Raw genomic sequence first — 26332 nt, forward strand, 5'->3', positions numbered from 1 at the left:
CAGAGCTCAAGCCCAGGTAAATGTTTGTATGGATCACGTCCTTTGAGGACACCAGTCCACTTCCCAGGTGCAGTTGCTGGGCAAGCCTCGCCGTCGGCAAAAACAAGAAGATCTTCGTGTGCCCTGATGACTGGAGGTGCTAAGAAGAACTGGAAAAAGTGAGGCGGGGCCATGTTCCCGAGCATGGTCGGGGAAAACTCAGGATGGTAGGTATTCAACCACCCCAGGATGTGCCATTAGATATTAGGTTTTCCTCAGATGGGCCCAATGGATGTAAGAGTGGCTTGATTGTTCGTCTTGTTGAGTGGCCTGAGGGCCGTGGATTCTCCAGGCTTTTAGGGTACCCCAGGCTCATGACTCCCCTGCAGAGCCCGGCGCACTGCCCGGTTGTGTTCTGCAGCATCCCAGCATGTGCTTGGATAGATGATGACACCCTTGTATGCATTCCTTGGAAACTCTGAACAACATGGGTGAGAACACTCTACCGTATCCTTAACGAAAATGAGGTTCAGCACGTTTCCTCTCTCGGGTGTAGGGGACTGTTAGGAGTGAAGGCCAGTGTCCCCTGCCGACATGCACGCAAACACCACCAAGGACTCCAGTATTGGAGGGGCTCCTGACTGAGGGTCGACCGTGTCTGCCCATAAGCTGGGTCATCTATGAATCCGCGGTCCCTGCTAAAAGGCCGTGAGGGAATGCAAGGGGGCAGGCTCTCCTGCTAGTGTTCAGAGTCGGAGTGTGTGCTGGTGTGTGCCCAGTGAGCTTTCAGCTTGGAGAAGTGTGTTTTGACCAGGATCACGCTTTGTGCATGCCGCTTCGGTGGTTGATTTTGGAAACCAAAATGAGCAAGGTTCCCTGGTTGGAGCCTGGAGCCTCAGGCCAGGCCTGTGGCCCTCTCTGTTGTTGTGTTTGGTGCGGTGAGGTTCTTGAGTGCCCGGTGGGGCTGGAGCAGTGGGCGGGGGTGGGATGGAGTTTGGTGATGGCGGAAGGGGGCTGATGGATTAGGCCTCGCTGCTGCCCCTGAAGCTGCCAGCACACTGTTGGCGCTAAGTGGATCATCGTGGAGTGGGGTGAGGATCGAGTGCTGCATTTAAGCCTGTGTAGTGGCTGCTGCCCTGGAGAGAAAGGTAAGGTATCATGGGACAGGTCCTGTGTGATATCGTGGGATGGGCTGTCATCATTGGGTTGCAGGCGCTGGCCTCGGCTTCCCAAGGATGTGTCTTGTTCGTGATGGCCTGGCATCAGCTGCCTATGGTGGGGATGGCTTTGGCAGTTCATGAGGATGCAGTGAGGTAGGTTACCTGTGAAGAGTTGCAATCCCGTTTCCAGTGGAGTGACTCCCCATGGGTGTCTTGCGGGACATAGAGAAGACGGACATGCTGAGGCATCTGTGCCGGCCTTCTTGGGGGTAGGTGAGTTATGCAAACAAGCCCTTGGGTCGCTCTTTTCCCACTTTTGGGAATGTGCAAAGCGATAGTGTTTCTGCCGGAGGGCATGACGCGGCCGGCCCGTATGGCATGCAGGCCGTTCGAATAGCCAGAGCTTTATCCAGAGTAGTCCGTTGGCGGGGCAGAGAAGGGGGCAGTGTTGCCATCCTTGGTTCGCTGCCAAAGCCAGCCACTCTTCCCTTTCAGGCTTCCAAGTGCCCTCACATGGCAGAGGTCTTCCGTTGCAAGTCTTTCTGTGGTCCTCGGGGACCATGCCTTTGATCACTCTGAGTTCCTCAGTGGTGTCACTGTGGCAGTGGAGAATTTCCAGGATGCATCAGGTGGGATCAGCATCTTCAAAGCAGACAGGCCTGCGGTCTGTCTTCCCTGGTGCTCAGTGTTCCCGTGTTCGGAAGATGTCTGTGTCTTCCAGTAGGGACGCGTCGGCCTGCTGGCTGGAGTAGGGCAGGTTGGACGAGGCTGTTGTGCGTTTGAGCGGTTCCTTAGGGGTCAGGGCCGCGAACCTTGCAGGATGGGATCTGCCTGAGACAAGGCCGGGAAGGTGGCCTAGTTTCCTCTGTGGGGTTCCAACATGGGTCATGGCTGCTGAAGCCCACTGCTTCCTGTGGTGGGCATTCCCACGGGTCAAAGGAAAGTGATTAGGCCTAGTTGGCAAGAAGTTGCACTTTGTTCGATGTTCTTTAGCCCCTTGAGTTGTTTCAGGCTGCATCTTGCCAGTAGAACGCTGTAGGTCGGTGTCGGGTCAACCATGGGCGTTCCCTTGCTTCCAAAATGTTGGGAGTGACCCCAAGTGCACATCAGATGTGCTGGTAGCTGGCAGGTTCTCGAGTTGCACGTAGATGTCACACCCACGGCCGGGAGGCATGTCTCGTCCAGTCTTTGTGCTGTGGTCAGAAGGCGTGGCTGTGGGAGAGCGGGAGTCCGTGGAGTATTTCAATAGCCCCTGGGGGTTAAAGTTTGCATGCGGTCTCTGGAAGCTGACAGGGGGCTTTCTCCTTTCAGTTGTGGGTCTAGACAGGGTGTTGTGTATAAACTATGGCGTTTACTGTTGGACGCCTCTTCACAGTGCTACAGGGACACACAGCGACCAAGAAGCATAGTCAGGGGCACACTGAGAAACCCACAAGAGCGTCTGCGTACTCAGTCACAGTCACACGCGTGAACACAGAAATACAGCCTCTCACACACCGGCCAATGTATGTGCCTAACTTCCTGCAGTCGTACTATCAGACATGCAGTCAATTCTCGGTAAGGGATAGAGGTCCTTGGGAAGCAGTTTCAGAGCTCAAGCCCAGGTAAATGTTTGTATGGATCACGTCCTTTGAGGACACCAGTCCACTTCCCAGGTGCAGTTGCTGGGCAAGCCTCGCCGTCGGCAAAAACAAGAAGATCTTCGTGTGCCCTGATGACTGGAGGTGCTAAGAAGAACTGGAAAAAGTGAGGCGGGGCCATGTTCCCGAGCATGGTCGGGGAAAACTCAGGATGGTAGGTATTCAACCACCCCAGGATGTGCCATTAGATATTAGGTTTTCCTCAGATGGGCCCAATGGATGTAAGAGTGGCTTGATTGTTCGTCTTGTTGAGTGGCCTGAGGGCCGTGGATTCTCCAGGCTTTTAGGGTACCCCAGGCTCATGACTCCCCTGCAGAGCCCGGCGCACTGCCCGGTTGTGTTCTGCAGCATCCCAGCATGTGCTTGGATAGATGATGACACCCTTGTATGCATTCCTTGGAAACTCTGAACAACATGGGTGAGAACACTCTACCGTATCCTTAACGAAAATGAGGTTCAGCACGTTTCCTCTCTCGGGTGTAGGGGACTGTTAGGAGTGAAGGCCAGTGTCCCCTGCCGACATGCACGCAAACACCACCAAGGACTCCAGTATTGGAGGGGCTCCTGACTGAGGGTCGACCGTGTCTGCCCATAAGCTGGGTCATCTATGAATCCGCGGTCCCTGCTAAAAGGCCGTGAGGGAATGCAAGGGGGCAGGCTCTCCTGCTAGTGTTCAGAGTCGGAGTGTGTGCTGGTGTGTGCCCAGTGAGCTTTCAGCTTGGAGAAGTGTGTTTTGACCAGGATCACGCTTTGTGCATGCCGCTTCGGTGGTTGATTTTGGAAACCAAAATGAGCAAGGTTCCCTGGTTGGAGCCTGGAGCCTCAGGCCAGGCCTGTGGCCCTCTCTGTTGTTGTGTTTGGTGCGGTGAGGTTCTTGAGTGCCCGGTGGGGCTGGAGCAGTGGGCGGGGGTGGGATGGAGTTTGGTGATGGCGGAAGGGGGCTGATGGATTAGGCCTCGCTGCTGCCCCTGAAGCTGCCAGCACACTGTTGGCGCTAAGTGGATCATCGTGGAGTGGGGTGAGGATCGAGTGCTGCATTTAAGCCTGTGTAGTGGCTGCTGCCCTGGAGAGAAAGGTAAGGTATCATGGGACAGGTCCTGTGTGATATCGTGGGATGGGCTGTCATCATTGGGTTGCAGGCGCTGGCCTCGGCTTCCCAAGGATGTGTCTTGTTCGTGATGGCCTGGCATCAGCTGCCTATGGTGGGGATGGCTTTGGCAGTTCATGAGGATGCAGTGAGGTAGGTTACCTGTGAAGAGTTGCAATCCCGTTTCCAGTGGAGTGACTCCCCATGGGTGTCTTGCGGGACATAGAGAAGACGGACATGCTGAGGCATCTGTGCCGGCCTTCTTGGGGGTAGGTGAGTTATGCAAACAAGCCCTTGGGTCGCTCTTTTCCCACTTTTGGGAATGTGCAAAGCGATAGTGTTTCTGCCGGAGGGCATGACGCGGCCGGCCCGTGCGGCATGCAGGCCTTTCGAATAGCCAGAGCTTTATCCAGAGCAGTCCGTTGGCGGGGCAGAGAAGGGGGCAGTGTTGCCATCCCTGGTGCACTGCAAAGGCCAGCCACGGTTCCCTTTCAGGCTTCCAAGTGCCCTCACATGGCAGAGGTCTTCCGTTGCAAGTCTGTCTGTGGTCCTCGGGGACCATGCCTTTGATCACTCTGAGTTCCTCAGTGGTGTCACTGTGGCAGTGGAGAATTTCCAGGATGCATCAGGTGGGATCAGCATCTTCAAAGCAGACAGGCTTGTGGTCTGTCTTCCCTGGTGTTCAGTGTTCCCGTGTTCGGAAGATGTCTGTGGCTTCCAGTAGGGACGCGTCGCCCTGCTGGCTGGAGTAGGGCACGTTGGGCGAGGCTGTTGAGTGTTTGAGCGGTTCCTTAGGGGTCAGGGCCGCGAACCTTGCAGGATGGGAGCTGCCTGAGATATGGCCGGGAAGGTGGCCTAGTTTACGCTGTGGGGTTCCAACATGGGTCATGGCTGCTGAAGCCCACTGCTTCCTGTGGTGGGCATTCCCACGGGTCAAAGGAAAGAGATTAGGCCTAGTTGGAAAGAAGTTGCACTTTGTTCGATGTTCTTTAGCCCATTGAGTGGTTTCAGGCTGCATCTTGCCAGTAGAATGCTGTAGGTCGGTGTCGGTTCACCCATGGGAGTTCCCCTGCTTCCGAAAGTGCTGGGAGTGACCCCAAGTGCACATCAGATGTGCTGGTAGCTGGCAGGTTCTCGAGTTGCACGTAGATGTCACACCCACGGCCGGGAGGAAGGTCTCATCCAGTCTTTGTGCTCTGGTCAGAAGGCGTGGCTGTGGGAGAGCGGGAGTCCGTGGAGTATTTCAACAGCCCCTGGGGGTTAAAGTTTGCATGCGGCCTCTGGAAGCTGACAGGGGGCTTTCTCCTTTCAGTTGGGGGTCTAGACAGGGTGTTGTGTATAAGCTATGGCGTTTACTGTTGGACGCCTCTTCACAGGGCTACAGGGACACACAGAGACCAAGACGCGTAGTCAGCGGCACACAGAGAAACCCACAAGAGCGTCTGCGTAGTCAGTCACAGTCACACGCGTGAACACAGAAATACAGCCTCTCACACACCGGCCAATGTATGTGCCTAAATTCCTGCAGTCGTACTATCAGACATGCAGTCAATTCTCGGTAAGGGATAGAGGTCCTTGGGAAGCAGTTTCAGAGCTCAAGCCCAGGTAAGTGTTTTTATGGATCATGTCCTCTGAGGACACCAGTCCACTTCCCAGGTGCAGTTGCTGGGCAAGCCTCGCCGTCGGCAAAAACAAGAAGATCTTCGTGTGCCCTGATGACTGGAGGTGCTAAGAAGAACTGGAAAAAGTGAGGCGGGGCCATGTTCCCGAGCATGGTCGGGGATAACTCAGGATGGTATGTATTCAACCACCCCAAGATGTGCCACTAGATATTAGGTTTTCCTCAGATGGGCCCAATGGATGTAAGAGTGGCTTGATTGTTCGTCTTGTTGAGTGGCCTGAGGGCTGTGGATTCTCCAGGCTTTTGTGGTACCCCAGGCTCATGACTCCCCTGCAGAGCCCGGCGCACTGCCCGGTTGTGTTCTGCAGCATCCCAGCATGTGCTTGGGTCGATGATGACACCCTTGTATGCATTCCTTGGAAACTCTGAACAAAATGGGTGAGAACACTCTACCGTATCCTTATCGAAACTGAGGTTCAGCACGTTTCCTCTCTCGGGTGTAGGGGACTGTTAGGAGTGAAGGCCAGTGTCCCCTGCCGACATGCACGCAAACACCACCAAGGACTCCAGTATTGGAGGGGCTCCTGACTGAGGGTCGACCGTGTCTGCCCATAAGCTGGGTCATCTATGAATCCGCGGTCCCTGCTAAAAGGCCGTGAGGGAATGCAAGGGGGCAGGCTCTCCTGCTAGTGTTCAGAGTCGGAGTGTGTGCTGGTGTAGGCCCAGTGAGCTTTCAGCTTGGAGAAGTGTGTTTTGACCAGGATCACGCTTTGTGCATGCCGCTTCGGTGGTTGATTTTGGAAGCCAAAATGAGCAAGCTTCCCTGGTTGGAGCCTGGAGCCTCAGGCCAGGCCTGTGGCCCTCTCTGTTGTCGTGTTTGGTGCGGTGAGGTTCTTGAGTGCCCGGTGGGGCTGGAGCAGTGGGCGGGGTTGGGATGGAGTTTGGTGATGGTGGAAGGGGGCTGATGGATTAGGCCTCGCTGCTGCCCCTGAAGCTGCCAGCACACTGTTGGCGCTAAGTGGATCATCGTGGAGTGGGGTGAGGATCGAGTGCTGCATTTAAGCCTGCGTAGTGGCTGCTGCCCTGGAGAGAAAGGTAAGGTATCATGAGGACAGGTCCTGTGTGATGTCGTGGGATGGGCTGTCATCATTGGGTTGCAGGCGCTGGCCTCGGCTTCCCAAGGATGTGTCTTGTTCGTGATGGCCTGGCATCAGCTGCCTATGGTGGGGATGGCTGTGGCAGTTCATGAGGATGCAGTGAGGTAGGTTACCTGTGAAGAGTTGCAATCCCGTTTCCAGAGGAGTGACTCCCCACGGGTGTCTTGCGGGACATAGAGAAGATGGACATGCTGAGGCATCTGTGCCGGCCTTCTTGGGGGTAGGTGAGTTATGCAAACAAGCCCTTGGGTCGCTCTTTTCCCACTTTTGGGAATGTGCAAAGCGATAGTGTTTCTGCCGGAGGGCATGACGCGGCCGGCCCGTATGGCATGCAGGCCGTTCGAATAGCCAGAGCTTTATCCAGAGCAGTCCGTTGGCGGGGCAGAGAAGGGGGCAGTGTTGCCATCCTTGGTTCGCTGCTAAAGCCAGCCACTCTTCCCTTTCAGGCTTCCAAGTGCCCTCACATGGCAGAGGTCTTCCGTTGCAAGTCTTTCTGTGGTCCTCGGGGACCATGCCTTTGATCACTCTGAGTTCCTCAGTGGTGTCACTGTGGCAGTGGAGAATTTCCAGGATGCATCAGGTGGGATCAGCATCTTCAAAGCAGACAGGCCTGCGGTCTGTCTTCCCTGGTGCTCAGTGTTCCCGTGTTCGGAAGATGTCTGTGTCTTCCAGTAGGGACGCGTCGGCCTGCTGGCTGGAGTAGGGCAGGTTGGACGAGGCTGTTGTGCGTTTGAGCGGTTCCTTAGGGGTCAGGGCCGCGAACCTTGCAGGATGGGAGCTGCCTGAGACATGGCCGGGAAGGTGGCCTAGTTTCCGCTGTGGGGTTCCAACATGGGTCATGGCTGCTGAAGCCCACTGCTTCCTGTGGTGGGCATTCCCACGGGTCAAAGGAAAGTGATTAGGCCTAGTTGGCAAGAAGTTGCACTTTGTTCGATGTTCTTTAGCCCCTTGAGTTGTTTCAGGCTGCATCTTGTCAGTAGAACGCTGTAGGTCGGTGTCGGGTCAACCATGGGCGTTCCCTTGCTTCCAAAATGTTGGGAGTGACCCCAAGTGCACATCAGATGTGCTGGTAGCTGGCAGGTTCTCGAGTTGCACGTAGATGTCACACCCACGGCCGGGAGGCAGGTCTCGTCCAGTCTTTGTGCTGTGGTCAGAAGGCGTGGCTGTGGGAGAGCGGGAGTCCGTGGAGTATTTCAATAGCCCCTGGGGGTTAAAGTTTGCATGCGGTCTCTGGAAGCTGACAGGGGGCTTTCTCCATTCAGTTGTGGGTCTAGACAGGGTGTTGTGTATAAACTATGGCGTTTACTGTTGGACGCCTCTTCACAGTGCTACAGGGACACACAGAGACCAAGAAGCATAGTCAGGGGCACACTGAGAAACTCACAAGAGCGTCTGCGTACTCAGTCACAGTCACACGCGTGAACACAGAAATACAGCCTCTCACACACCGGCCAATGTATGTGCCTAACTTCCTGCAGTCGTACTATCAGACATGCAGTCAATTCTCGGTAAGGGATAGAGGTCCTTGGGAAGCAGTTTCAGAGCTCAAGCCCAGGTAAATGTTTGTATGGATCACGTCCTTTGAGGACACCAGTCCACTTCCCAGGTGCAGTTGCTGGGCAAGCCTCGCCGTCGGCAAAAACAAGAAGATCTTCGTGTGCCCTGATGACTGGAGGTGCTAAGAAGAACTGGAAAAAGTGAGGCGGGGCCATGTTCCCGAGCATGGTCGGGGATAACTCAGGATGGTAGGTATTCAACCACCCCAGGATGTGCCACTAGATATTAGGTTTTCCTCAGATGGGCCCAATGGATGTAAGAGTGGCTTGATTGTTCGTCTTGTTGAGTGGCCTGAGGGCTGTGGATTCTCCAGGCTTTTGGGGTACCCTAGGCTCATGACTCCCCTGCAGAGCCCGGCGCACTGCCCGGTTGTGTTCTGCAGCATCCCAGCATGTGCTTGGATAGATGATGACACCCTTGTATGCATTCCTTGGAAACTCTGAACAACATGGGTGAGAACACTCTACCGTATCCTTATCGAAACTGAGGTTCAGCACGTTTCCTCTCTCGGGTGTAGGGGACTGTTAGGAGTGAAGGCCAGTGTCCCCTGCCGACATGCACGCAAACACCACCAAGGACTCCAGTATTGGAGGGGCTCCTGACTGAGGGTCGACCGTGTCTGCCCATAAGCTGGGTCATCTATGAATCCGCGGTCCCTGCTAAAATGCCGTGAGGGAATGCAAGGGGGCAGGCTCTCCTGCTAGTGTTCAGAGTCGGAGTGTGTGCTGGTGTGTGCCCAGTGAGCTTTCAGCTTGGAGAAGTGTTTTGACCAGGATCACGCTTTGTGCATGCCGCTTCGGTGGTTGATTTTGGAAGCCAAAATGAGCAAGGTTCCCTGGTTGGAGCCTGGAGCCTCAGGCCAGGCCTGTGGCCCTCTCTGTTGTCGTGTTTGGTGCGGTGAGGTTCTTGAGTGCCCGGTGGGGCTGGAGCAGTGGGCGGGGGTGGGATGGAGTTTGGTGATGGTGGAAGGGGGCTGATGGATTAGGCCTCGCTGCTGCCCCTGAAGCTGCCAGCACACTGTTGGCGCTAAGTGGATCATCGTGGAGTGGGGTGAGGATCGAGTGCTGCATTTAAGCCTGCGTAGTGGCTGCTGCCCTGGAGAGAAAGGTAAGGTATCATGAGGACAGGTCCTGTGTGATGTCGTGGGATGGGCTGTCATCATTGGGTTGCAGGCGCTGGCCTCGGCTTCCCAAGGATGTGTCTTGTTCGTGATGGCCTGGCATCAGCTGCCTATGGTGGGGATGTCTTTGGCAGTTCATGAGGATGCAGTGAGGTAGGTTACCTGTGAAGAGTTGCAATCCCGTTTCCAGAGGAGTGACTCCCCACGGGTGTCTTGCGGGACATAGAGAAGATGGACATGCTGAGGCATCTGTGCCGGCCTTCTTGGGGGTAGGTGAGTTATGCAAACAAGCCCTTGGGTCGCTCTTTCCCACTTTTGGGAATGTGCAAAGCGATAGTGTTTCTGCCGGAGGGCATGACGCGGCCGGCCCGTATGGCATGCAGGCCGTTCGAATAGCCAGAGCTTTATCCAGAGTAGTCCGTTGGCGGGGCAGAGAAGGGGGCAGTGTTGCCATCCTTGGTTCGCTGCCAAAGCCAGCCACTCTTCCCTTTCAGGCTTCCAAGTGCCCTCACATGGCAGAGGTCTTCCGTTGCAAGTCTTTCTGTGGTCCTCGGGGACCATGCCTTTGATCACTCTGAGTTCCTCAGTGGTGTCACTGTGGCAGTGGAGAATTTCCAGGATGCATCAGGTGGGATCAGCATCTTCAAAGCAGACAGGCCTGCGGTCTGTCTTCCCTGGTGCTCAGTGTTCCCGTGTTCGGAAGATGTCTGTGTCTTCCAGTAGGGACGCGTCGGCCTGCTGGCTGGAGTAGGGCACGTTGGACGAGGCTGTTGTGCGTTTGAGCGGTTCCTTAGGGGTCAGGGCCGCGAACCTTGCAGGATGGGATCTGCCTGAGACAAGGCCGGGAAGGTGGCCTAGTTTCCTCTGTGGGGTTCCAACATGGGTCATGGCTGCTGAAGCCCACTGCTTCCTGTGGTGGGCATTCCCACGGGTCAAAGGAAAGTGATTAGGCCTAGTTGGCAAGAAGTTGCACTTTGTTCGATGTTCTTTAGCCCCTTGAGTTGTTTCAGGCTGCATCTTGCCAGTAGAACGCTGTAGGTCGGTGTCGGGTCAACCATGGGCGTTCCCTTGCTTCCAAAATGTTGGGAGTGACCCCAAGTGCACATCAGATGTGCTGGTAGCTGGCAGGTTCTCGAGTTGCACGTAGATGTCACACCCACGGCCGGGAGGCAGGTCTCGTCCAGTCTTTGTGCTGTGGTCAGAAGGCGTGGCTGTGGGAGAGCGGGAGTCCGTGGAGTATTTCAATAGCCCCTGGGGGTTAAAGTTTGCATGCGGTCTCTGGAAGCTGACAGGGGGCTTTCTCCTTTCAGTTGTGGGTCTAGACAGGGTGTTGTGTATAAACTATGGCGTTTACTGTTAGACGCCTCTTCACAGTGCTACAGGGACACACAGAGACGAAGACGCATAGTCAGGGGCACACTGAGAAACCCACAAGAGCGTCTGCGTACTCAGTCACAGTCACACGCGTGAACACAGAAATACAGCCTCTCACACACCGGCCAATGTATGTGCCTAACTTCCTGCAGTCGTACTATCAGACATGCAGTCAATTCTCAGTAAGGGATAGAGGTCCTTGGGAAGCAGTTTCAGAGCTCAAGCCCAGGTAAATGTTTGTATGGATCATGTCCTTTGAGGACACCAGTCCACTTCCCAGGTGCAGTTGCTGGGCAAGCCTCGCCGTCGGCAAAAACAAGAAGATCTTCGTGTGCCCTGATGACTGGAGGTGCTAAGAAGAACTGGAAAAAGTGAGGCGGGGCCATGTTCCCGAGCATGGTCGGGGATAACTCAGGATGGTATGTATTCAACCACCCCAGGATGTGCCACTAGATATTAGGTTTTCCTCAGATGGGCCCAATGGATGTAAGAGTGGCTTGATTGTTCGTCTTGTTGAGTGGCCTGAGGGCTGTGGATTCTCCAGGCTTTTGGGGTACCCTAGGCTCATGACTCCCCTGCAGAGCCCGGCGCACTGCCCGGTTGTGTTCTGCAGCATCCCAGCATGTGCTTGGATAGATGATGACACCCTTGTATTCATTCCTTGGGAACTCTGAACAACATGGGTGAGAACACTCTACCGTATCCTTAACGAAAATGAGGTTCAGCACGTTTCCTCTCTCGGGTGTAGGGGACTGTTAGGAGTGAAGGCCAGTGCCCCCTGCCGACATGCACGCAAACACCACCAAGGACTCCAGTATTGGAGGGGCTCCTGACTGAGGGTCGACCGTGTCTGCCCATAAGCTGGGTCATCTATGAATCCGCGGTCCCTGCTAAAAGGCCGTGAGGGAATGCAAGGGGGCAGGCTCTCCTGCTAGTGTTCAGAGTCGGAGTGTGTGCTGGTGTGGGCCCAGTGAGCTTTCAGCTTGGAGAAGTGTGTTTTGACCAGGATCACGCTTTGTGCATGCCGCTTCGGTGGTTGATTTTGGAAGCCAAAATGAGCAAGTTTCCCTGGTTGGAGCCTGGAGCCTCAGGCCAGGCCTGTGGCCCTCTCTGTTTTTGTGTTTGGTGCGGTGAAGTTCTTGAGTGCCGAGTGGGGCTGGAGCAGTGGGCGGGGGTGGGATGGAGTTTGGTGATGGCGGAAGGGGGCTGATGGATTAGGCCTCGCTGCTGCCCCTGAAGCTGCCAGCACACTGTTGGCGCTAAGTGGATCATCGTGGAGTGGGGTGAGGATCGAGTGCTGCATTTAAGCCTGCGTAGTGGCTGCTGCCCTGGAGAGAAAGGTAAGGTATCATGAGGACAGGTCCTGTGTGATGTCGTGGGATGGGCTGTCATCATTGGGTTGCAGGCGCTGGCCTCGGCTTCCCAAGGATGTGTCTTGTTCGTGATGGCCTGGCATCAGCTGCCTATGGTGGGGATGGCTTTGGCAGTTCATGAGGATGCAGTGAGGTAGGTTACCTGTGAAGAGTTGCAATCCCGTTTCCAGAGGAGTGACTCCCCACGGGTGTCTTGCGGGACATAGAGAAGATGGACATGCTGAGGCATCTGTGCCGGCCTTCTTGGGGGTAGGTGAGTTATGCAAACAAGCCCTTGGGTCGCTCTTTTCCCACTTTTGGGAATGTGCAAAGCGATAGTGTTTCTGCCGGAGGGCATGACGCGGCCGGCCCGTGCGGCATGCAGGCCTTTCGAATAGCCAGAGCTTTATCCAGAGCAGTCCGTTGGCGGGGCAGAGAAGGGGGCAGTGTTGCCATCCCTGGTGCACTGCAAAGGCCAGCCACGGTTCCCTTTCAGGCTTCCAAGTGCCCTCACATGGCAGAGGTCTTCCGTTGCAAGTCTGTCTGTGGTCCTCGGGGACCATGCCTTTGATCACTCTGAGTTCCTCAGTGGTGTCACTGTGGCAGTGGAGAATTTCCAGGATGCATCAGGTGGGATCAGCATCTTCAAAGCAGACAGGCTTGTGGTCTGTCTTCCCTGGTGTTCAGTGTTCCCGTGTTCGGAAGATGTCTGTGGCTTCCAGTAGGGACGCGTCGGCCTGCTGGCTGGAGTAGGGCACGTTGGGCGAGGCTGTTGAGCGTTTGAGCGGTTCCTTAGGGGTCAGGGCCGCGAACATTGCAGGATGGGAGCTGCCTGAGATATGGCCGGGAAGGTGGCCTAGTTTCCGCTGTGGGGTTCCAACATGGGTCATGGCTGCTGAAGCCCACTGCTTCCTGTGGTGGGCATTCCCACGGGTCAAAGGAAAGAGATTAGGCCTAGTTGGAAAGAAGTTGCACTTTGTTCAATGTTCTTTAGCCCATTGAGTGGTTTCAGGCTGCATCTTGCCAGTAGAATGCTGTAGGTCGGTGTCGGGTCACCCATGGGAGATCCCCTGCTTCCGAAAGTGCTGGGAGTGACCCCAAGTGCACATCAGATGTGCTGGTAGCTGGCAGGTTCTCGAGTTGCACGTAGATATCACAGCCACGGCCGGGAGGAAGGTCTCATCCAGTCTTTGTGCTCTGGTCAGAAGGCGTGGCTGTGGGAGAGCGGGAGTCCGTGGAGTATTTCAACAGCCCCTGGGGGTTAAAGTTTGCATGCGGCCTCTGGAAGCTGACAGGGGGCTTTCTCCTTTCAGTTGGGGGTCTAGACAGGGTGTTGTGTATAAGCTATGGCGTTTACTGTTGGACGCCTCTTCACAGGGCTACAGGGACACACAGAGACCAAGACGCGTAGTCAGCGGCACACAGAGAAACCCACAAGAGTGTCTGCGTACTCAGTCACAGTCACACGCGTGAACACAGAAATACAGCCTCTCACACACCGGCCAATGTATGTGCCTAACTTCCTGCAGTCGTACTATCAGACATGCAGTCAATTCTCGGTAAGGGATAGAGGTCCTTGGGAAGCAGTTTCAGAGCTCAAGCCCAGGTAAGTGTTTTTATGGATCATGTCCTCTGAGGACACCAGTCCACTTCCCAGGTGCAGTTGCTGGGCAAGCCTCGCCGTCGGCAAAAACAAGAAGATCTTCGTGTGCTCTGATGACTGGAGGTGCTAAGAAGAACTGGAAAAAGTGAGGCGGGGCCATGGTCCCGAGCATGGTCGGGGATAACTCAGGATGGTATGTATTCAACCACCCCAAGATGTGCCATTAGATATTAGGTTTTCCTCAGATGGGCCCAATGGCTGCAAGAGTGGCTTGATTGTTCGTCTTGTTGAGGGGCCTGAGGGCTGTGGATTCTCCAGGCTTTTGTGGTACCCCAGGCTCATGACTCCCCTGCAGAGCCCGGCGCACTGCCCGGTTGTGTTCTGCAGCATCCCAGCATGTGCTTGGATCGATGATGACACCCTTGTATGCATTCCTTGGACACTCTGAACAAGATGGGTGAGAACACTCTACCGTATCCTTATCGAAACTGAGGTTCAGCACGTTTCCTCTCTCGGGTGTAGGGGACTGTTAGGAGTGAAGGCCAGTGTCCCCTGCCGACATGCCCGCAAACACCACCAAGGACTCCAGTATTGGAGGGGCTCCTGACTGAGGGTCGACCGTGTCTGCCCATAAGCTGGGTCATCTATGAATCCGCGGTCCCTGCTAAAAGGCCGTGAGGGAATGCAAGGGGACAGGCTCTCCTGCTAGTCTTCAGAGTCGGAGTGTGTGCTGGTGTGGGCCCAGTGAGCTTTCAGCTTGGAGAAGTGTGTTTTGACCAGGATCACGCTTTGTGCATGCTGCTTCGGTGGTTGATTTTGGAAGCCAAAATGAGCAAGCTTCCCTGGTTGGAGCCTGGAGCCTCAGGCCAGGCCTGTGGCCCTCACTGTTGTCGTGTTTGGTGCGGTGAGGTTCTTGAGTGCCCGGTGGGGCTGGAGCAGTGGGCGGGGGTGGGATGGAGTTTGGTGATGGTGGAAGGGGGCTGATGGATTAGGCCTCGCTGCTGCCCCTGAAGCTGCCAGCACACTGTTGGCGCTAAGTGGATCATCGTGGAGTGGGGTGAGGAGCGAGTGCTGCATTTAAGCCTGCGTAGTGGCTGCTGCCCTGGAGAGAAATGTAAGGTATCATGAGGACAGGTCCTGTGTGATGTCGTGGGATGGGCTGTCATCATTGGGTTGCAGGCGCTGGCCTCGGCTTCCCAAGGATGTGTCTTGTTCGTGATGGCCTGGCATCAGCTGCCTATGGTGGGGATGGCTTTGGCAGTTCATGGGGATGCAGTGAGGTAGGTTACCTGTGAAGAGTTGCAATCCCGTTTCCAGAGGAGTGACTCTCCACGGGTGTCTTGCGGGACATAGAGAAGATTGACATTCTGAGGCATCTGTGCCGGCCTTCTTGGGGGTAGGTGTGTTATGCAAACAAGCCCTTTGGTCGCTCTTTTCCCACTTTTGGGAATGTGCAAAGCGATAGTGTTTCTGCCGGAGGGCATGACGCGGCCGGCCCGTATGGCATGCAGGCCGTTCGAATAGCCAGAGCTTTATCCAGAGCAGTCCGTTGGCGGGGCAGAGAAGGGGGCAGTGTTGCCATCCTTGGTTCGCTGCCAAAGCCAGCCACTCTTCCCTTTCAGGCTTCCAAGTGCCCTCACATGGCAGAGGTCTTCCGTTGCAAGTCTTTCTGTGGTCCTCGGGGACCATGCCTTTGATCACTCTGAGTTCCTCAGTGGTGTCACTGTGGCAGTGGAGAATTTCCAGGATGCATCAGGTGGGATCAGCATCTTCAAAGCAGACAGGCCTGCGGTCTGTCTTCCCTGGTGCTCAGTGTTCCCGTGTTCGGAAGATGTCTGTGTCTTCCAGTAGGGACGCGTCGGCCTGCTGGCTGGAGTAGGGCAGGTTGGACGAGGCTGTTGTGCGTTTGAGCGGTTCCTTAGGGGTCAGGGCCGCGAACCTTGCAGGATGGGATCTGCCTGAGACAAGGCCGGGAAGGTGGCCTAGTTTCCTCTGTGGGGTTCCAACATGGGTCATGGCTGCTGAAGCCCACTGCTTCCTGTGGTGGGCATTCCCACGGGTCAAAGGAAAGTGATTAGGCCTAGTTGGCAAGAAGTTGCACTTTGTTCGATGTTCTTTAGCCCCTTGAGTTGTTTCAGGCTGCATCTTGCCAGTAGAACGCTGTAGGTCGGTGTCGGGTCAACCATGGGCGTTCCCTTGCTTCCAAAATGTTGGGAGTGACCCCAAGTGCACATCAGATGTGCTGGTAGCTGGCAGGTTCTCGAGTTGCACGTAGATGTCACACCCACGGCCGGGAGGCATGTCTCGTCCAGTCTTTGTGCTGTGGTCAGAAGGCGTGGCTGTGGGAGAGCGGGAGTCCGTGGAGTATTTCAATAGCCCCTGGGGGTTAAAGTTTGCATGCGGTCCCTGGAAGCTGACAGGGGGCTTTCTCCTTTCAGTTGTGGGTCTAGACAGGGTGTTGTGTATAAACTATGGCGTTTACTGTTGGACGCCTCTTCACAGTGCTACAGGGACACACAGCGACCAAGAAGCATAGTCAGGGGCACACTGAGAAACCCACAAGAGCGTCTGCGTACTCAGTCACAGTCACACGCGTGAACACAGAAATACAGCCTCTCACACACCGGCCAATGTATGTGCCTAACTTCCTGCAGTCGTACTATCAGACATGCAGTCAATTCTCGGTAAGGGATAGAGGTCCTTGGGAAGCAGTTTCAGAGCTCAAGCCCAGGTAAATGTTTGTATGGATCACGTCCTTTGAGGACACCAGTCCACTTCCCAGGTGCAGTTGCTGGGCAAGCCTCGCCGTCGGCAAAAACAAGAAGATCTTCGTGTGCCCTGATGACTGGAGGTGCTAAGAAGAACTGGAAAAAGTGAGGCGGGGCCATGTTCCCGAGCATGGTCGGGGAAAACTCAGGATGGTAGGTATTCAACCACCCCAGGATGTGCCATTAGATATTAGGTTTTCCTCAGATGGGCCCAATGGATGTAAGAGTGGCTTGATTGTTCGTCTTGTTGAGTGGCCTGAGGGCCGTGGATTCTCCAGGCTTTTAGGGTACCCCAGGCTCATGACTCCCCTGCAGAGCCCGGCGCACTGCCCGGTTGTGTTCTGCAGCATCCCAGCATGTGCTTGGATAGATGATGACACCCTTGTATGCATTCCTTGGAAACTCTGAACAACATGGGTGAGAACACTCTACCGTATCCTTAACGAAAATGAGGTTCAGCACGTTTCCTCTCTCGGGTGTAGGGGACTGTTAGGAGTGAAGGCCAGTGTCCCCTGCCGACATGCACGCAAACACCACCAAGGACTCCAGTATTGGAGGGGCTCCTGACTGAGGGTCGACCGTGTCTGCCCATAAGCTGGGTCATCTATGAATCCGCGGTCCCTGCTAAAAGGCCGTGAGGGAATGCAAGGGGGCAGGCTCTCCTGCTAGTGTTCAGAGTCGGAGTGTGTGCTGGTGTGTGCCCAGTGAGCTTTCAGCTTGGAGAAGTGTGTTTTGACCAGGATCACGCTTTGTGCATGCTGCTTCGGTGGTTGATTTTGGAAGCCAAAATGAGCAAGCTTCCCTGGTTGGAGCCTGGAGCCTCAGGCCAGGCCTGTGGCCCTCACTGTTGTCGTGTTTGGTGCGGTGAGGTTCTTGAGTGCCCGGTGGGGCTGGAGCAGTGGGCGGGGGTGGGATGGAGTTTGGTGATGGTGGAAGGGGGCTGATGGATTAGGCCTCGCTGCTGCCCCTGAAGCTGCCAGCACACTGTTGGCGCTAAGTGGATCATCGTGGAGTGGGGTGAGGATCGAGTGCTGCATTTAAGCCTGCGTAGTGGCTGCTGCCCTGGAGAGAAATGTAAGGTATCATGAGGACAGGTCCTGTGTGATGTCGTGGGATGGGCTGTCATCATTGGGTTGCAGGCGCTGGCCTCGGCTTCCCAAGGATGTGTCTTGTTCGTGATGGCCTGGCATCAGCTGCCTATGGTGGGGATGGCTTTGGCAGTTCATGGGGATGCAGTGAGGTAGGTTACCTGTGAAGAGTTGCAATCCCGTTTCCAGAGGAGTGACTCTCCACGGGTGTCTTGCGGGACATAGAGAAGATTGACATTCTGAGGCATCTGTGCCGGCCTTCTTGGGGGTAGGTGTGTTATGCAAACAAGCCCTTTGGTCGCTCTTTTCCCACTTTTGGGAATGTGCAAAGCGATAGTGTTTCTGCCGGAGGGCATGACGCGGCCGGCCCGTATGGCATGCAGGCCGTTCGAATAGCCAGAGCTTTATCCAGAGCAGTCCGTTGGCGGGGCAGAGAAGGGGGCAGTGTTGCCATCCTTGGTTCGCTGCCAAAGCCAGCCACTCTTCCCTTTCAGGCTTCCAAGTGCCCTCACATGGCAGAGGTCTTCCGTTGCAAGTCTTTCTGTGGTCCTCGGGGACCATGCCTTTGATCACTCTGAGTTCCTCAGTGGTGTCACTGTGGCAGTGGAGAATTTCCAGGATGCATCAGGTGGGATCAGCATCTTCAAAGCAGACAGGCCTGCGGTCTGTCTTCCCTGGTGCTCAGTGTTCCCGTGTTCGGAAGATGTCTGTGTCTTCCAGTAGGGACGCGTCGGCCTGCTGGCTGGAGTAGGGCAGGTTGGACGAGGCTGTTGTGCGTTTGAGCGGTTCCTTAGGGGTCAGGGCCGCGAACCTTGCAGGATGGGATCTGCCTGAGACAAGGCCGGGAAGGTGGCCTAGTTTCCTCTGTGGGGTTCCAACATGGGTCATGGCTGCTGAAGCCCACTGCTTCCTGTGGTGGGCATTCCCACGGGTCAAAGGAAAGTGATTAGGCCTAGTTGGCAAGAAGTTGCACTTTGTTCGATGTTCTTTAGCCCCTTGAGTTGTTTCAGGCTGCATCTTGCCAGTAGAACGCTGTAGGTCGGTGTCGGGTCAACCATGGGCGTTCCCTTGCTTCCAAAATGTTGGGAGTGACCCCAAGTGCACATCAGATGTGCTGGTAGCTGGCAGGTTCTCGAGTTGCACGTAGATGTCACACCCACGGCCGGGAGGCATGTCTCGTCCAGTCTTTGTGCTGTGGTCAGAAGGCGTGGCTGTGGGAGAGCGGGAGTCCGTGGAGTATTTCAATAGCCCCTGGGGGTTAAAGTTTGCATGCGGTCCCTGGAAGCTGACAGGGGGCTTTCTCCTTTCAGTTGTGGGTCTAGACAGGGTGTTGTGTATAAACTATGGCGTTTACTGTTGGACGCCTCTTCACAGTGCTACAGGGACACACAGCGACCAAGAAGCATAGTCAGGGGCACACTGAGAAACCCACAAGAGCGTCTGCGTACTCAGTCACAGTCACACGCGTGAACACAGAAATACAGCCTCTCACACACCGGCCAATGTATGTGCCTAACTTCCTGCAGTCGTACTATCAGACATGCAGTCAATTCTCGGTAAGGGATAGAGGTCCTTGGGAAGCAGTTTCAGAGCTCAAGCCCAGGTAAATGTTTGTATGGATCACGTCCTTTGAGGACACCAGTCCACTTCCCAGGTGCAGTTGCTGGGCAAGCCTCGCCGTCGGCAAAAACAAGAAGATCTTCGTGTGCCCTGATGACTGGAGGTGCTAAGAAGAACTGGAAAAAGTGAGGCGGGGCCATGTTCCCGAGCATGGTCGGGGAAAACTCAGGATGGTAGGTATTCAACCACCCCAGGATGTGCCATTAGATATTAGGTTTTCCTCAGATGGGCCCAATGGATGTAAGAGTGGCTTGATTGTTCGTCTTGTTGAGTGGCCTGAGGGCCGTGGATTCTCCAGGCTTTTAGGGTACCCCAGGCTCATGACTCCCCTGCAGAGCCCGGCGCACTGCCCGGTTGTGATCTGCAGCATCCCAGCATGTGCTTGGATAGATGATGACACCCTTGTATGCATTCCTTGGAAACTCTGAACAACATGGGTGAGAACACTCTACCGTATCCTTAACGAAAATGAGGTTCAGCACGTTTCCTCTCTCGGGTGTAGGGGACTGTTAGGAGTGAAGGCCAGTGTCCCCTGCCGACATGCACGCAAACACCACCAAGGACTCCAGTATTGGAGGGGCTCCTGACTGAGGGTCGACCGTGTCTGCCCATAAGCTGGGTCATCTATGAATCCGCGGTCCCTGCTAAAAGGCCGTGAGGGAATGCAAGGGGGCAGGCTCTCCTGCTAGTGTTCAGAGTCGGAGTGTGTGCTGGTGTGTGCCCAGTGAGCTTTCAGCTTGGAGAAGTGTGTTTTGACCAGGATCACGCTTTGTGCATGCCGCTTCGGTGGTTGATTTTGGAAACCAAAATGAGCAAGGTTCCCTGGTTGGAGCCTGGAGCCTCTGGCCAGGCCTGTGGCCCTCTCTGTTGTCGTGTTTGGTGCGGTGAGGTTCTTGAGTGCCCGGTGGGGCTGGAGCAGTGGGCGGGGGTGGGATGGAGTTTGGTGATGGCGGAAGGGGGCTGATGGATTAGGCCTCGCTGCTGCCCCTGAAGCTGCCAGCACACTGTTGGCGCTAAGTGGATCATCGTGGAGTGGGGTGAGGATCGAGTGCTGCATTTAAGCCTGTGTAGTGGCTGCTGCCCTGGAGAGAAAGGTAAGGTATCATGGGACAGGTCCTGTGTGATATCGTGGGATGGGCTGTCATCATTGGGTTGCAGGCGCTGGCCTCGGCTTCCCAAGGATGTGTCTTGTTCGTGATGGCCTGGCATCAGCTGCCTATGGTGGGGATGGCTTTGGCAGTTCATGAGGATGCAGTGAGGTAGGTTACCTGTGAAGAGTTGCAATCCCGTTTCCAGTGGAGTGACTCACCATGGGTGTCTTGCGGGACATAGAGAAGACGGACATGCTGAGGCATCTGTGCCGGCCTTCTTGGGGGTAGGTGAGTTATGCAAACAAGCCCTTGGGTCGCTCTTTTCCCACTTTTGGGAATGTGCAAAGCGATAGTGTTTCTGCCGGAGGGCATGACGCGGCCGGCCCGTGCGGCATGCAGGCCTTTCGAATAGCCAGAGCTTTATCCAGAGCAGTCCGTTGGCGGGGCAGAGAAGGGGGCAGTGTTGCCATCCCTGGTGCACTGCAAAGGCCAGCCACGGTTCCCTTTCAGGCTTCCAAGTGCCCTCACATGGCAGAGGTCTTCCGTTGCAAGTCTGTCTGTGGTCCTCGGGGACCATGCCTTTGATCACTCTGAGTTCCTCAGTGGTGTCACTGTGGCAGTGGAGAATTTCCAGGATGCATCAGGTGGGATCAGCATCTTCAAAGCAGACAGGCTTGTGGTCTGTCTTCCCTGGTGTTCAGTGTTCCCGTGTTCGGAAGATGTCTGTGGCTTCCAGTAGGGACGCGTCGCCCTGCTGGCTGGAGTAGGGCACGTTGGGCGAGGCTGTTGAGTGTTTGAGCGGTTCCTTAGGGGTCAGGGCCGCGAACCTTGCAGGATGGGAGCTGCCTGAGATATGGCCGGGAAGGTGGCCTAGTTTACGCTGTGGGGTTCCAACATGGGTCATGGCTGCTGAAGCCCACTGCTTCCTGTGGTGGGCATTCCCACGGGTCAAAGGAAAGAGATTAGGCCTAGTTGGAAAGAAGTTGCACTTTGTTCGATGTTCTTTAGCCCATTGAGTGGTTTCAGGCTGCATCTTGCCAGTAGAATGCTGTAGGTCGGTGTCGGTTCACCCATGGGAGTTCCCCTGCTTCCGAAAGTGCTGGGAGTGACCCCAAGTGCACATCAGATGTGCTGGTAGCTGGCAGGTTCTCGAGTTGCACGTAGATGTCACAGCCACGGCCGGGAGGAAGGTCTCATCCAGTCTTTGTGCTCTGGTCAGAAGGCGTGGCTGTGGGAGAGCGGGAGTCCGTGGAGTATTTCAACAGCCCCTGGGGGTTAAAGTTTGCATGCGGCCTCTGGAAGCTGACAGGGGGCTTTCTCCTTTCAGTTGGGGGTCTAGACAGGGTGTTGTGTATAAGCTATGGCGTTTAATGTTGGACGCCTCTTCACAGGGCTACAGGGACACACAGAGACCAAGACGCGTAGTCAGCGGCACACAGAGAAACCCACAAGAGCGTCTGCGTAGTCAGTCACAGTCACACGCGTGAACACAGAAATACAGCCTCTCACACACCGGCCAATGTATGTGCCTAACTTCCTGCAGTCGTACTATCAGACATGCAGTCAATTCTCGGTAAGGGATAGAGGTCCTTGGGAAGCAGTTTCAGAGCTCAAGCCCAGGTAAGTGTTTTTATGGATCATGTCCTCTGAGGACACCAGTCCACTTCCCAGGTGCAGTTGCTGGGCAAGCCTCGCCGTCGGCAAAAACAAGAAGATCTTCGTGTGCCCTGATGACTGGAGGTGCTAAGAAGAACTGGAAAAAGTGAGGCGGGGCCATGTTCCCGAGCATGGTCGGGGATAACTCAGGATGGTATGTATTCAACCACCCCAAGATGTGCTATTAGATATTAGGTTTTCCTCAGATGGGCCAAATGGCTGCAAGAGTGGCTTGATTGTTCGTCTTGTTGAGGGGCCTGAGGGCTGTGGATTCTCCAGGCTTTTGTGGTACCCCAGGCTCATGACTCCCCTGCAGAGCCCGGCGCACTGCCCGGTTGTGTTCTGCAGCATCCCAGCATGTGCTTGGGTCGATGATGACACCCTTGTATGCATTCCTTGGAAACTCTGAACAAAATGGGTGAGAACACTCTACCGTATCCTTATCGAAACTGAGGTTCAGCACGTTTCCTCTCTCGGGTGTAGGGGACTGTTAGGAGTGAAGGCCAGTGTCCCCTGCCGACATGCACGCAAACACCACCAAGGACTCCAGTATTGGAGGGGCTCCTGACTGAGGGTCGACCGTGTCTGCCCATAAGCTGGGTCATCTATGAATCCGCGGTCCCTGCTAAAAGGCCGTGAGGGAATGCAAGGGGGCAGGCTCTCCTGCTAGTGTTCAGAGTCGGAGTGTGTGCTGGTGTAGGCCCAGTGAGCTTTCAGCTTGGAGAAGTGTGTTTTGACCAGGATCACGCTTTGTGCATGCCGCTTCGGTGGTTGATTTTGGAAGCCAAAATGAGCAAGCTTCCCTGGTTGGAGCCTGGAGCCTCAGGCCAGGCCTGTGGCCCTCTCTGTTGTCGTGTTTGGTGCGGTGAGGTTCTTGAGTGCCCGGTGGGGCTGGAGCAGTGGGCGGGGGTGGGATGGAGTTTGGTGATGGTGGAAGGGGGCTGATGGATTAGGCCTCGCTGCTGCCCCTGAAGCTGCCAGCACACTGTTGGCGCTAAGTGGATCATCGTGGAGTGGAGTGAGGATCGAGTGCTGCATTTAAGCCTGCGTAGTGGCTGCTGCCCTGGAGAGAAAGGTAAGGTATCATGAGGACAGGTCCTGTGTGATGTCGTGGGATGGGCTGTCATCATTGGGTTGCAGGCGCTGGCCTCGGCTTCCCAAGGATGTGTCTTGTTCGTGATGGCCTGGCATCAGCTGCCTATGGTGGGGATGGCTGTGGCAGTTCATGAGGATGCAGTGAGGTAGGTTACCTGTGAAGAGTTGCAATCCCGTTTCCAGAGGAGTGACTCCCCACGGGTGTCTTGCGGGACATAGAGAAGATGGACATGCTGAGGCATCTGTGCCGGCCTTCTTGGGGGTAGGTGAGTTATGCAAACAAGCCCTTGGGTCGCTCTTTTCCCACTTTTGGGAATGTGCAAAGCGATAGTGTTTCTGCCGGAGGGCATGACGCGGCCGGCCCGTATGGCATGCAGGCCGTTCGAATAGCCAGAGCTTTATCCAGAGCAGTCCGTTGGCGGGGCAGAGAAGGGGGCAGTGTTGCCATCCTTGGTTCGCTGCTAAAGCCAGCCACTCTTCCCTTTCAGGCTTCCAAGTGCCCTCACATGGCAGAGGTCTTCCGTTGCAAGTCTTTCTGTGGTCCTCGGGGACCATGCCTTTGATCACTCTGAGTTCCTCAGTGGTGTCACTGTGGCAGTGGAGAATTTCCAGGATGCATCAGGTGGGATCAGCATCTTCAAAGCAGACAGGCCTGCGGTCTGTCTTCCCTGGTGCTCAGTGTTCCCGTGTTCGGAAGATGTCTGTGTCTTCCAGTAGGGACGCGTCGGCCTGCTGGCTAGAGTAGGGCAGGTTGGACGAGGCTGTTGTGCGTTTGAGCGGTTCCTTAGGGGTCAGGGCCGCGAACCTTGCAGGATGGGAGCTGCCTGAGACATGGCCGGGAAGGTGGCCTAGTTTCCGCTGTGGGGTTCCAACATGGTTCATGGCTGCTGAAGCCCACTGCCTCCTGTGGTGGGCATTCCCACGGGTCAAAGGAAAGTGATTAGGCCTAGTTGGCAAGAAGTTGCACTTTGTTCGATGTTCTTTAGCCCCTTGAGTTGTTTCAGGCTGCATCTTGTCAGTAGAACGCTGTAGGTCGGTGTCGGGTCAACCATGGGCGTTCCCTTGCTTCCAAAATGTTGGGAGTGACCCCAAGTGCACATCAGATGTGCTGGTAGCTGGCAGGTTCTCGAGTTGCACGTAGATGTCACACCCACGGCCGGGAGGCAGGTCTCGTCCAGTCTTTGTGCTGTGGTCAGAAGGCGTGGCTGTGGGAGAGCGGGAGTCCGTGGAGTATTTCAATAGCCCCTGGGGGTTAAAGTTTGCATGCGGTCTCTGGAAGCTGACAGGGGGCTTTCTCCTTTCAGTTGTGGGTCTAGACAGGGTGTTGTGTATAAACTATGGCGTTTACTGTTGGACGCCTCTTCACAGTGCTACAGGGACACACAGAGACCAAGAAGCATAGTCAGGGGCACACTGAGAAACTCACAAGGGCGTCTGCGTACTCAGTCACAGTCACACGCGTGAACACAGAAATACAGCCTCTCACACACCGGCCAATGTATGTGCCTAACTTCCTGCAGTCGTACTATCAGACATGCAGTCAATTCTCGGTAAGGGATAGAGGTCCTTGGGAAGCAGTTTCAGAGCTCAAGCCCAGGTAAATGTTTGTATGGATCACGTCCTTTGAGGACACCAGTCCACTTCCCAGGTGCAGTTGCTGGGCAAGCCTCGCCGTCGGCAAAAACAAGAAGATCTTCGTGTGCCCTGATGACTGGAGGTGCTAAGAAGAACTGGAAAAAGTGAGGCGGGGCCATGTTCCCGAGCATGGTCGGGGATAACTCAGGATGGTAGGTATTCAACCACCCCATGATGTGCCACTAGATATTAGGTTTTCCTCAGATGGGCCCAATGGATGTAAGAGTGGCTTGATTGTTCGTCTTGTTGAGTGGCCTGAGGGCTGTGGATTCTCCAGGCTTTTGGGGTACCCTAGGCTCATGACTCCCCTGCAGAGCCCGGCGCACTGCCCGGTTGTGTTCTGCAGCATCCCAGCATGTGCTTGGATAGATGATGACACCCTTGTATGCATTCCTTGGAAACTCTGAACAACATGGGTGAGAACACTCTACCGTATCCTTATCGAAACTGAGGTTCAGCACGTTTCCTCTCTCGGGTGTAGGGGACTGTTAGGAGTGAAGGCCAGTGTCCCCTGCCGACATGCACGCAAACACCACCAAGGACTCCAGTATTGGAGGGGCTCCTGACTGAGGGTCGACCGTGTCTGCCCATAAGCTGGGTCATCTATGAATCCGCGGTCCCTGCTAAAAGGCCGTGAGGGAATGCAAGGGGGCAGGCTCTCCTGCTAGTGTTCAGAGTCGGAGTGTGTGCTGGTGTGTGCCCAGTGAGCTTTCAGCTTGGAGAAGTGTGTTTTGACCAGGATCACGCTTTGTGCATGCCGCTTCGGTGGTTGATTTTGGAAGCCAAAATGAGCAAGGTTCCCTGGTTGGAGCCTGGAGCCTCAGGCCAGGCCTGTGGCCCTCTCTGTTGTCGTGTTTGGTGCGGTGAGGTTCTTGAGTGCCCGGTGGGGCTGGAGCAGTGGGCGGGGGTGGGATGGAGTTTGGTGATGGTGGAAGGGGGCTGATGGATTAGGCCTCGCTGCTGCCCCTGAAGCTGCCAGCACACTGTTGGCGCTAAGTGGATCATCGTGGAGTGGGGTGAGGATCGAGTGCTGCATTTAAGCCTGCGTAGTGGCTGCTGCCCTGGAGAGAAAGGTAAGGTATCATGAGGACAGGTCCTGTGTGATGTCGTGGGATGGGCTGTCATCATTGGGTTGCAGGCGCTGGCCTCGGCTTCCCAAGGATGTGTCTTGTTCGTGATGGCCTGGCATCAGCTGCCTATGGTGGGGATGGCTTTGGTAGTTCATGAGGATGCAGTGAGGTAGGTTACCTGTGAAGAGTTGCAATCCCGTTTCCAGTGGAGTGACTCCCCATGGGTGTCTTGCGGGACATAGAGAAGACGGACATGCTGAGGCATCTGTGCCGGCCTTCTTGGGGGTAGGTGAGTTATGCAAACAAGCCCTTGGGTCGCTCTTTTCCCACTTTTGGGAATGTGCAAAGCGATAGTGTTTCTGCCGGAGGGCATGACGCGGCCGGCCCGTATGGCATGCAGGCCGTTCGAATAGCCAGAGCTTTATCCAGAGTAGTCCGTTGGCGGGGCAGAGAAGGGGGCAGTGTTGCCATCCTTGGTTCGCTGCCAAAGCCAGCCACTCTTCCCTTTCAGGCTTCCAAGTGCCCTCACATGGCAGAGGTCTTCCGTTGCAAGTCTTTCTGTGGTCCTCGGGGACCATGCCTTTGATCACTCTGAGTTCCTCAGTGGTGTCACTGTGGCAGTGGAGAATTTCCAGGATGCATCAGGTGGGATCAGCATC

The 26332-nt window shown here is 55.4% G+C and overlaps 10 non-coding genes across 10 annotated transcripts; all 10 read left to right on the forward strand.

The window, feature by feature from the left end:
* Positions 1-417: 417 nt before the first annotated feature.
* LOC137751384 (small nucleolar RNA SNORD116) lies at positions 418-510 on the forward strand. Its single transcript, XR_011070776.1, has one exon. It is a non-coding gene; the product is annotated as a small nucleolar RNA SNORD116 (small nucleolar RNA).
* A 2634-nt stretch (positions 511-3144) lies between these two features.
* On the forward strand, positions 3145-3237 carry LOC137751387 (small nucleolar RNA SNORD116). The gene has a single exon (XR_011070778.1). It is a non-coding gene; the product is annotated as a small nucleolar RNA SNORD116 (small nucleolar RNA).
* A 2635-nt stretch (positions 3238-5872) lies between these two features.
* LOC137777417 (small nucleolar RNA SNORD116) lies at positions 5873-5965 on the forward strand. The gene has a single exon (XR_011076512.1). It is a non-coding gene; the product is annotated as a small nucleolar RNA SNORD116 (small nucleolar RNA).
* Positions 5966-8600: 2635 nt separating this feature from the next.
* LOC137750677 (small nucleolar RNA SNORD116) lies at positions 8601-8693 on the forward strand. Its single transcript, XR_011070527.1, has one exon. It is a non-coding gene; the product is annotated as a small nucleolar RNA SNORD116 (small nucleolar RNA).
* Positions 8694-11325: 2632 nt separating this feature from the next.
* LOC137751563 (small nucleolar RNA SNORD116) lies at positions 11326-11418 on the forward strand. The gene has a single exon (XR_011070867.1). It is a non-coding gene; the product is annotated as a small nucleolar RNA SNORD116 (small nucleolar RNA).
* A 2636-nt stretch (positions 11419-14054) lies between these two features.
* LOC137750026 (small nucleolar RNA SNORD116) lies at positions 14055-14147 on the forward strand. The gene has a single exon (XR_011070349.1). It is a non-coding gene; the product is annotated as a small nucleolar RNA SNORD116 (small nucleolar RNA).
* A 2635-nt stretch (positions 14148-16782) lies between these two features.
* On the forward strand, positions 16783-16875 carry LOC137751392 (small nucleolar RNA SNORD116). The gene has a single exon (XR_011070780.1). It is a non-coding gene; the product is annotated as a small nucleolar RNA SNORD116 (small nucleolar RNA).
* Positions 16876-19510: 2635 nt separating this feature from the next.
* LOC137751398 (small nucleolar RNA SNORD116) lies at positions 19511-19603 on the forward strand. Its single transcript, XR_011070783.1, has one exon. It is a non-coding gene; the product is annotated as a small nucleolar RNA SNORD116 (small nucleolar RNA).
* A 2635-nt stretch (positions 19604-22238) lies between these two features.
* Positions 22239-22331, forward strand: LOC137777423 (small nucleolar RNA SNORD116). Its single transcript, XR_011076513.1, has one exon. It is a non-coding gene; the product is annotated as a small nucleolar RNA SNORD116 (small nucleolar RNA).
* A 2635-nt stretch (positions 22332-24966) lies between these two features.
* On the forward strand, positions 24967-25059 carry LOC137750682 (small nucleolar RNA SNORD116). Its single transcript, XR_011070533.1, has one exon. It is a non-coding gene; the product is annotated as a small nucleolar RNA SNORD116 (small nucleolar RNA).
* Positions 25060-26332: the final 1273 nt, after the last annotated feature.

Source organism: Eschrichtius robustus, chromosome 1 (assembly GCF_028021215.1).
Source record: "Eschrichtius robustus isolate mEscRob2 chromosome 1, mEscRob2.pri, whole genome shotgun sequence".
Taxonomy (NCBI): domain Eukaryota; kingdom Metazoa; phylum Chordata; class Mammalia; order Artiodactyla; family Eschrichtiidae; genus Eschrichtius; species Eschrichtius robustus.